The 11,094-nt window shown below is 38.7% G+C and overlaps 1 pseudogene; it reads left to right on the forward strand.

The window, feature by feature from the left end:
- Positions 1-9,170: 9,170 nt before the first annotated feature.
- Positions 9,171-10,109, forward strand: LOC122450334 (annotated as a pseudogene).
- The last annotated feature ends 985 nt before the right edge of the window (positions 10,110-11,094 follow it).

The raw sequence follows: 11,094 nt of genomic DNA on the forward strand, positions 1-11,094 counted from the left end.
TGCTTTCTAAGGCCCACTTGACTTCACATTCCAGGATGTCTGGCTCTAGGGGAGTGATCACACCATTGTGATTATCTGGGTCATGAAGATCTTTTTCATACAATTCTTCTGTGTATTCTTGCCACCTCTTCTTAATATCTTCTGCTTCTGTTAGGTCCCTACCATTTCTGTCTTTTATTGAGCTCATTTTTGCATGAAATATTCCCTTGGTTTCTCTAATTTTCTTGAAGAGATCTCAAGTCTTTCACATTCTGTTGTTTTCCTTGATTTCTTTGCATTGATCACTGAGGAAGGCTTTCTTGTCTCTACTGGCTATTCTTTGGAACTCTGCATTCAAATGGGAATATCTTTCCTTTTCTCCTTTGCTTTTCACTTCTCTTCATTTCACAGCTATTTGTAAGCCCTCCTCAGACAAGCATTTTGCCTTTTTGCATTTCTTTTCCATGGGGATGGTCTTGATCCCTGTCTCCTGTACAATGTCACAAACCTCCGTCCATAGTTCATCGGGCTCTCTGTCTATCAGATCTAGTCCCTTAAATCTACTTCTCACTCCCACTGTATATTCATAAGGGATTGATTTAGGTCATACCTGAATGGTCTAGTGGTTTTCCCTACCTTCTTCAGTTTCAGTCTGAATTTGGCAATAAGGAGTTCATGATCTGAGCCACAGTCAGCTCCCGGTCTTCTTTTTGCTGACTGTATAGAGCTTCTCCATCTTTGGCTGCAAAGAATATAATCAATCTGATTTCGGTGTTGACCATCTGGTGATGTCCATGTGTAGAGTCTTCTCTTGTGTTGTTGGAAGAGGGTGTTTGCTATGACCAGTGCATTCTCTGGCAGAACTCTATTAGCCTTTGCCCTGCTTCACTCCATACTCCAAGGCCAAATGTGCCTGTTACTCCAGGTGTTTCTTGACTTCCTATTTTTGCATTCCAGTCCCTTATAATGAAAAGGACATCTTTTTTGGGTGTTAGTACTAAAAGGTCTTGTAGGTCTTCATAGAACCGTTCAGCTTCAGCTTCCTCAGCATTACTGGTTGGGGCATAGGCTTGGATTACCGTGATATTGAATGGTTTGCCTTGGAAACGAACAGAGATCATTTTGTCGTTTTTGAGATTGCATCCAAGTACTGCATTTTGGACTCTTTTGTTGGCTATGATGGCTACTCCATTTCTTCTAAGGGATTCCTGCCCACAGTGGTAGATATAATGGTCATCTGAGTTAAATTCGCCCATTCCAGTCCATTTTAGTTCGCTGATTCCTAGAATGTTGACATTCACTCTTACCATCTCCTGTTTGACCACTTCCAATTTGCCTTGACTCATGGACTTAACATTCCAGGTTCCTAGGCAATATTGCTCTTACAGCATCGGACCTTGCTTCTATCACCAGTCACATCCACAACTGGGTATTGTTTTTGCTTTGGCTCCATCCCTTCATTCTTTCTAGAGTTATTTCTCCACTGATCTCCAGTAGCATATTGGGCACCTACTGACCTGGGGAGTTCCTCTTTCAGTATCCTATCATTTTGCCTTCTCATACTGTTCATGGGGTTCTCAAGGCAAGAATACTGAAGTGGTTTGCCATTCCCTTCTCCAGTGGACCACATTCTGTTAGATCTCTCCACCATGACTCGGCTGTCTTGGGTGGCCCCACATGGCATGGTTTAGTTTCATTGAGTTAGACACGACTGTGGTCCTGTGATCAGATTGGCTAGTTTTCTGTGATTATGGTTTTAGTGTGTCTGCCCTCTGATGCCCTCTCACAACACCTACCGTCTTACTTGGGTTTCTCTTACCGTGGACGTGGGGTATCTCTTCATGGCTGCTCCAGCAAAGCACAGCTGCTGCTCCTTACCTTGGACGAGGGGTATCACTTTAGTTGTGTCTAAGTCTTTGCGACCTTGTGGACTGTAGCCTGCCAATCTCTTTTGTCCATGGGATTCTCCAGGCAAGAATACTGGAGTGAGTTTCCATGCTCTCCTCCAGGGAATCTTCCTGTCTCAGGGATCGAACATTTGTCTCTTAAGTCTCCTGCATTGGCAAGAAGGTTCTTTACCACTAGTACCACCTGGGGAGCCCTCAAAAGAAAAATTAGCAACACAGTTAAAACTGTAAATGCCATAGTTCTTTAAGAATTGCATTGTGTTGATGAACTGTAGATCTTGTTGCCCTTTCAGTTCCCTAAAACCATGAGTTCGTGTTGGCTAAATTGTTAATCATGAACCTGCATTTTCTATTGTGTTGCTGGTGTATATTGGATTACTGAGGGCAAATCACAGGTGGACATCAGAAAGAACCAAGGGTAGAGTTATGCACAAACCAGAAACAACCTGTCTGATTATAAAAGGGTGATACTGTATAGAGAAATATAGATAGATCTGATAGATCTATTATCACATTTTTCATCCCACTCCTTTCAAACTGGAGTTTTTTGTTTTTTTTTTTTTTAATATTGCAGTTTTAGTGGAGGTGGGTGCATGATGGGGTATTGGATCCTTGCCATAGAGTGTAAGTATAATCCATACACTCCAATACCATTTGCATAGTATTTTCCATATAGAAATAATAAACTATGCTTAAACAGTTTCTTACTTTAAATTAATGATTTTTGTTCTGTTGGAAAAGCACTTCTTTTGCTTGATCACTAAATTTTTAATGACAATGTTGTCTAAGAAGAGCATGTAATTGGACAAAGGGAAACCTACATTCAACTTTTAGCTCAATTTCTTACTATATGTGCAGATGAACTTTCAGGACTTCAATGCCCTCATCTAGTCACTGGAAACATAATAATATCAGGAGTCAGTGTGTTTTAAAAAGTACTGATACATCAGAAATATGTTTTAAACTTGCTAAGTACTATGGCAATAGTAGCTGATATTAAAGGCTAATTTTCCCCCACATGCATATCTCCCTTCCTAAACTAAACAGTTAGCAGGGTTTGAGGAGTGTATATTGCTTTGAAAGTGAAAGGGTTAGTAGCTCAGTCATGTCTGCCTCTTTGTGATCCCATGGACTGTAGCCCACTAGGCTCATTTGTTCACGGGATTTCTCAGGCAAGAATACTGGAGTGGGTAGCCATTCCCTTCTCCAGGGAATCTTCCCCAACCAGGGAGTGAACCCAGGTCTTCTGCACTCCAGGCAGATTCTATACCATCTGAGTCACCAGGGAAGCCCCATATATTGCTTTACATGTTGTTGCTGTTCTGTTACCCATTCATGTCCGACTCTGTGACCCCATGGACTGCAACACTCAAGGCCTCCCTGTCCCGCACCATCTCCTGAAGTTTGCCCAAGTACCTATTAATATATCTGACTCATATTTAATAAGAAAAAAGTTTTAGAAATATTTAATTGCTTTACCCCTCCATGGATTTTTTTTATGTTTCTTGAGAGACAGTAAATTCCTAAGGATTGTGTTCCCTCAACACTAAAAATAGACCTTCCAACTCTCATGACAGTTCATGCATTTAATAAATGGAAACCTTGACAACATCCTATATTTCTATGAATTTTTGTGTCTGTCAGGGCAGTCTATCTATGGGTTGCTGCCGCTAATACAGCTGTTGTTAATTCCCCAGGGTTGTCTAAGAAGTATGATCTTCCCATAAGCCTAGTTATTCATTCAGTGGGTCTTTCTTGGCCTTAATTAAAGGATCAAGAACTCAGAAGACCACAGATACTTTTCTGTATTCCCAAATTCTCTTGGGTTTTAGTTCTCCTGGGATAGAGAAAGCTATAGAATCAGCATCTGAGTCAACATTGGAACCTAGATCAAGGATAGACAACCTGTCTTATGGGATGTCTGTGAGTCTGTGGTTGTAGAATAAAGAAGGCAATGAGGACCTGGTGTCCGATATTGGATAGTAGGTAACTGCCTGATGAATTCTGAAGGGGATCTGTGAGTCTCAGATATTATACTAGTCTCACTCCTATTCCAAAGAACCTGTGATTATTTTCCTTCCATATATGTTTACATTATAGCACCTGCCCAGGGCCATGATTTAAGCAGATCCAAGATTGGGAGTGGAGGCATGTCTAATGCTTGTGAAATGATATTTGATAATAATGAGAATCTCAGGCTACCTGTCCAAACAGTGATCTTTCAAGTTAATGAAGGGTTCATTGAAGGTTGATTTATAACTTTCGAAACAGTCAGTCTGTGAGGAAGACATTTTTCAGGATTTAAAACCTGGGATAAATCTAAAGTCAGGATCATCAGAAGAAAAGGATCTGGTGTTTGTTGTTGTTTTTTTTTAACCCTGACTGTAGTCAGTCACAGATTCTTGAGTTTTTTGGGTTTTTTTTTAACATTCTATCTCACAGGTTTCTGTGTGGTTTTTCTTTATTTATTTTCAGCTTGCTGGTTAAAACTCTCTTTGGAATAGTTTAGTGCAGAAGGAGTTTGTCTCATTTTATCTAAAACAGAAAAGGAATTGAGACACAAGGCTAGATGTAGCGGGTGTGGAAGCCAGTTTCTCAGAGCTGAAAGAGCAGGCATCTCAGGAGGCTCTGATAGTGGTTTTTACATACCGAGGCTTTTCTTTTTCTGATGGGAAAGTGTATTCTTATCTATTTAGAACAAGATTTAATTAGGATGGAAAACAAATGAAAATAGTAAATTATGACTTAAATCACAAGCTGAGAACATGAGAAAGAATGATATTAAGTCACTGGGAATAAGGAGAAAACAAATTCAAAGGAGAGCATTTAGTGCAACTTCCATCTTGGTAAGTAACAGACCCACGAGGGCTGTTGGATGACATGTGTCTGACAAAGTTCCGAGGTTTCTCAGATCAGCTGACTCACTATTTATGCCATCTCCTTCTACCACAGTTCCTCAATATGATCCCACTGCTGCAGTAAGAAGTTGTTTTGAGTGAGGTAACCAGTGAGTATTGGGGAGAAGGGAAATGATGGAAATTACAATGGAAAATGCTGAGCTTCTAGAAGATATCTAGAATAGAACTGAATGGCTGAAGGCTTCTTTCTGAAGCCTAGACGGTGGACTATGAGGGTCATGTTATATCTACTTATGTTAGAAACTGTGGTTGAATTGATATCTAAGCTGGTCTTCAAAATCAGCTCATTTCTGTGTCTTTATGGATTTATTTTAATATATTAGTATACTTTCACTTAAAAGATGAAAGTACTTCTGAAAGGAAAGTGGATAGAGTGAGCATAAGAGAAAAAAATATATATATATATATATATGAACAAGGAATATAATTGCAGACCTGTAGTTAGTGAGAAAAGAGATTAGAAAGATCCAGGACAGAATTTTGAGCTTGATTAGCTTCAGGTGAACAGGAAAAATATTTCTCCCTCCTCCACCCTTTCCCTGAGAAAACCTGCTTTTTCTCTTTTGGTCCCTTGGAATCTGTTTATCTTTGGGAACCACTTGTGCATTCATTCATCATTTCCTTCAACTGCTGGCCAACTATGCTCTCTTGTGATTAGGTCTCCTCTTTCTGTTTAATTTTTCTTGATTCTGAAAAATTGAACTTTCCTGAAGAAGAATCAGTTGACTCTTTAGTCATGTATAGTCTCTCCTGCCAGGGTATCCTCAACTCTGTTATAAAATATTTCTCTCCTCTCACCTCGATAGTCTTCACTTCTGTTGGACAATGGCTTATTCATTTGTTTTCTGTTTTACATACCTTTTGTTTTCAACAGTATCTCTCTCTGTCTCTCGTGACCTATTTTTTTTTTTTCTGTATGAGCTTTGACACTAACTCCAATATGCATTTTGTTGTTGTTGTTGATTTGTCATTCAGTCATGTCCAACTCTTTTGTGTGCCCATGAAATGTAGCCAGTCAGGCACCTTTCACTATGGGATTTCCCAGTCTAGAATACTGGAGTGGGTTGCCATTTCCTTCTCCAGGGGATCTTCCTGACCCGGGGATTGAGCCCATGTCTCCATCATTGGCAGGTGGATTCTTTACTGCTGAGCCATCAAAAGTAAGTAAGCAAGTGTTAGTTGCTCAGTCCTGCATGACTCTTTGTGACCCCATGGACTGCAGCCCAACAGGCTCCTCTGTCCATGAGATTTTCCAGGCAAGGTTACTGGAGTGGGTTGCCATTTCTTCCTCCAGGGGATCTTCCCAACTCGGGGACCGAACTCGGGTCCCTTGCACTGCAGGCAGATTCTTTACCGACTGAACTACAAGGGAGGCCCATCAGAGAAGTCTCCTAATAAGCATTGCCTTTGAATTTATTGTAAATATCTGGATGCAATGTGAGTCTTTTGAAAATTTTCCTTATACCCCATATTCTTCTGACTCTGTTTTGCCTCAAGGAAAGAAGCAGAACACCCATATGGTAGCTTGAATGGTTTGTTTTTTTCCATGATGGGAACTTAGTTTCAAAAGCTGTTCACTTTCTTGCTTCAAATTCTTTACTGTCAGACTCCATTGACTTTAAGCATCATGTTTATTTCTTTTGTTCAAAAGAAAACATCCTAGCACCTTTTCATCCTTCTAGTTACTCTTTTCCTTTCCTCAGCCCCAATCTTCTCGAGTTGCCTACCACTGCTGTTTTCAGCTGTTACACATCCAAAGTCTTGCAGTCTGTGGTCAGACTTTATCCTCACTAATTTCTTGAAATTGTACTAGATGCTAGTGAAAGCCCAATGGTTTTCACTAGATGCTAGTGAAGGTCTAATGTTTTTATTTGATGTTCTACCCTCAACACAACAGTTTGAAAGTGGCACTGAACAATAAGAGCAAAAACAATAACAATAACAACAGCGACAGTGATACCACTGCAAAGAATCAGAGTAAGAATAGCATCGGAGAAAAGACTCAGAACCATGGAAATGTAGGAGGAAGACAGGGGTATAATGGGATCAAGGAAATCAAAGGCAAAGAACGATTAAAGAAGGGATTGTTCACAAGTGGGAAATGAAGTTTAGATTTCTGTATCTAGAAGGGAACCATCTATGAGTTAATTTGATTCCAATCTAGGATGTATAGAGAGTTCAGAGTGGTGAAATGCCTCTTCCAAGATCTCAGTCTGTTGATGGCATAACTGAGGCTACAGCTCAGCTAGAGCCTCATACCTAGTCCAGTCCTCTTTCCAGGGTACTAAGTAGGTTTGGGTCAGTCACTCACATTGATTTCCTCAGTCATTCCATAGACATGTTAAATATTAATAGTTTCAGAACAATTGCATTAACTTTCTCTGAATTTTGCATCTCCTAGCTTATTCCCTTTATTGGTTACAGATATCATTATTCTTTCCAGAAAAGTATGTCTCAAAATATTTTATTGCCTTTTATTTATCCCTCATATGACCTATCACCTGGCAGTCAATTTTTTTTTTATTTTTTCTAGACGTATTTCTTCTCTATACTCTGCTTTCACTGTTAAGGCTACATTCCTGGCTGCTTTGATCTGCTGCAAAATTTCCCAGAGCAACTCTGGGTGGCTATCATCCATTTCAATAAATGTCACCAACTTTTAAACTATATTTACTAAACAAAAATGTATTATACTGTATGCTGAAGATAGACTCATACCTATCATGGAAATTGAAATGTATTAGTGAACTATACTACAAAGTTTTAATTAAGAATTGTTTAGCTATTCTACTGGGAGACAGGAGGTTCAAAAAAGAATTGCCCACTGGTAAAAGCTTCTCTGAAAAAATAAATTTTCATAATATTATGTTCTTCTTAAAACTTTGCCAAAATATTGGAGACTCAGTAAGTATTGTTGACTAATAAATTAGTTCTTCGTGTGACAAAGTAAACTCAAAGCCACAAAGCCGTTAGCTTGACTTTTAAAATTCTTTTTCTTCAAGACACAATCTATTTGCTCAGTCATATTTCTTATATCTCTAAGCTCTCAATAAGCTAGATGATCTTATTTTTACAGTAACTTAAATACCTTACTTTAGCTTTTTGTTTGTCTTTGTTGTTCTTTCCTGAGGCTTTCTGTTTCTGAGAAACAGACTAATGACCACACTTTCACGAATCTTTTCATTATCTCTGTAGTGAAGGTTATGCTTCGTTGTGTCATACATATGTGATTGAATATCTCAATTATTTCATCCTGATCTTTGAAGGGAGGTGTTTTGTTGTCCACATCTCATCACCTTCACAAGGGTAGGAATCCGTGAAATAGAAAATATTTATGATCCATATTTGATTCCTTCCTCAGTGATGTATTAAATACAGAGTGAACTTAAAGAAATATTCATTAAATTGTCTAATGCTTGTGCGTTTAATTCTTGAGTGCTTGAAACTCATTTTCTATTTTGTTATCTGCAAGCTTTTTTTTTTTTTTTCCTTTTCTCTGGAAATAGTATTCAAATTTGAGTTAAAGAAAAGAAGAAGAAGAGAAGGAAAGGACAAATATTTGAATATAAGCTGGGAGAAATAAATGGGAAAAGAGAAAAGAAACATGGGGTAGGCAAGTGAGAATGGAGGGAGGAGGTAATGTGTGTGAGTGATGAGAGGACCTATCTTCTGTTTTAGAATGATGACTTATGAGTCCTTGCTTTGACAGGATTAATTCATCTGAAATGCATGCAATCCTGGGACCATGCAAATAGAGAACATGATTTCAATATGCACACTATTAAGTTAGAAAAACACTGTTCAAAGTAAGGACTGTCTACACTTATATTTCTCTTTCTAAGTTCTTCTCATTTGATAATGAAAGTCTTCATATTAAATCATAAGAATAATGATTGTTACTGAGCTCCCTAAAAGACCATATCAGTATTCTAAACACTTTTTTCTTTAGCTCTAAGGGGGAAAAAAGTGTCTACTAATCACCAGAAGTGACTAGTCAGACAAGAAGGAAAGCTGATGATACTCAAGAGCTTATAAAGAAGTTTTCTTGTATGATGCCAAGTCAATAAATATAATGTATTGGTCACAGTGACTAAATGAAATTATAAGTGCATTCAATGTTTATTATTGTTATTTTCATTATCATTACCAGTAGCATTAGCTCTATTAAGTCATGGTAACTTTCATGTCAGTGAAGACTATTTGGCTTACATTCCTTGAATCTTTACTTATTACCATCCTTTTTTAAATTACTGCAATGCCAAGAGTCAAACTTAATCTGATAAAACAGCCCTGATACTTCATTCTCATTCTCTCTCTTTCTCCCTTACCCTATTTCAGGGTCCAGCATCAGAGGACAGAGTAACAGATGACAACCTCTTCAAACTACACTAACCTTAGAGATATTTGGTACACCATGATTGGGATCCCAGGACTGGAAGATGCACACACGTGGATCTCCATCCCCATTTGTTCCATGTACATAGTCGCTGTTGTAGGAAATGTCCTCTTGCTATTTCTGATCTTCACTGAGCACAGTCTTCATGAACCCATGTACCTTTTCCTCTCCATGTTAGCCTTGGCAGATATCTTTCTCTCCACTGTCACCACACCCAAGATGTTAGCAATCTTCTGGTTCCAAGAAGGGGGTATATCTTTTGGTAGCTGTGTGTCCCAGATGTTTTTCCTCCACTTCATCTTTGTGGCAGTCTGCCATACTGCTGGCCATGGCATTTGATCGCTATGTAGCCATCTGTTATCCACTAAGATATACTACCATTCTAACACCCTCAGTCATTGGAAAAATAGGCATTGCTTCTATAATTAGGAGTTTCTTCATCTGTTTCCCCTTGGTTTTTCTGGTTTATCGGCTTACTTACTGCGGAAGGAACATTATTCGTCACTCATACTGTGAACATATGGGCATTGCCAGGCTTAGGTCAACATCTACTATGGGGTTATTGTGGCTCTATTTTCCACATGCCTGGATGTGGTGCTTATCATCATCTCTTATGCCCTAATACTCTGTACTGTGTTTAGAATTCCTTCCCAAGATGCCCGGCTCAAGGCTCTGGGTGCTTGTGGCTCCCATGTCTGTGTTATATTACTGTTCTATACTCCAGCCTTTTTTTCATCCTTTGCTCACCGATTTGGGGGCCACAGTATACCACTACATGTACATATTCTTCTTGCCAATCTTTATGTGGTGGTACCACCTGCTCTCAACCCCATCATTTATGGAGTTAAGACCAAGCAAATTCAGGAGAAATTTATCCAGGTCTTTTCTTTGAGCAAGAAATTTTGCTGATGTAGTTTAAACAGCATAGTTCTTTAATTCTCTATGTAACTCCAGTAATTGAAGAGTACCTACAATTATATTGGAAATCTTATATCATGCCAGCATTAAGAGAGAACAATAGCATTAAGATTTGAGTAAATCAGATCATGTTAAAATCTTGTTTCACTGCTTTTGTTCAGGACAGTGTCAGACCATGGACATTTTAGAGTCTGTGTAATAATGAGCTTTGTTACAAGTTTAAAGCAAAGAAATTTGATAGCTAATTTCAATTTTATGTTAATATAGACAAACAGGAGAACTGAAGACACAGCCCACCCACACACACTAAAACAAATGAAAAAAAATCTCAAATCAACTTATCAGGGTTTTAGTTTATTCTCCTATAATATGACCTCTGTAAATCAGTGAAAATAGTATTCATGTATTTAGCATCCTGATATATTAGCTGAGCATTTGGGCTCTAAGTTCAAGTCTTGAATTTCAGATGTATGGCCTTGGCAGAGTGCATTTACTCTTTCTGGAATTCTGTACACTTATCTTTATAACAGGTACAAAATATTATGTAACTTATAAGGTTGTTAAAATTATTATGTAGAATGATTTATATAAAGCTTCTAAAACACTGCATAGCATGTAATGAAAATGAAGGAAGGTTGTCTATTGCTACTATTGCCAGTAATACTACTGTAATCAGCCTGCATCCTACATACACTGGAACTGCAGGACAGAGAAAGGAATCTCCTTTATATTTCCTCCTTGTGTGTAACACACATTACTTCAGTCATGTCCAACTCCATGACCCCATGGACTGTAACCAACCAGGCTCCTCTGTCCATGGGATTCTCTAGGCAAGAATACTGGAGTGGATTGCCATTCCCTCCCCAAAGGGATCTTCCTGACCCAGGGATCCAGCCACCTCTGATATCTCCTGCACTGATCGGAGGGTTCTTTACCACTAGTGCCACTTGGGAAGCCCATATTTCCTCTTTCCTAA

This window comes from Cervus canadensis, chromosome 11, assembly GCF_019320065.1.
Source record: "Cervus canadensis isolate Bull #8, Minnesota chromosome 11, ASM1932006v1, whole genome shotgun sequence".
In the NCBI taxonomy this organism is placed as follows: Eukaryota; Metazoa; Chordata; class Mammalia; order Artiodactyla; family Cervidae; genus Cervus; species Cervus canadensis.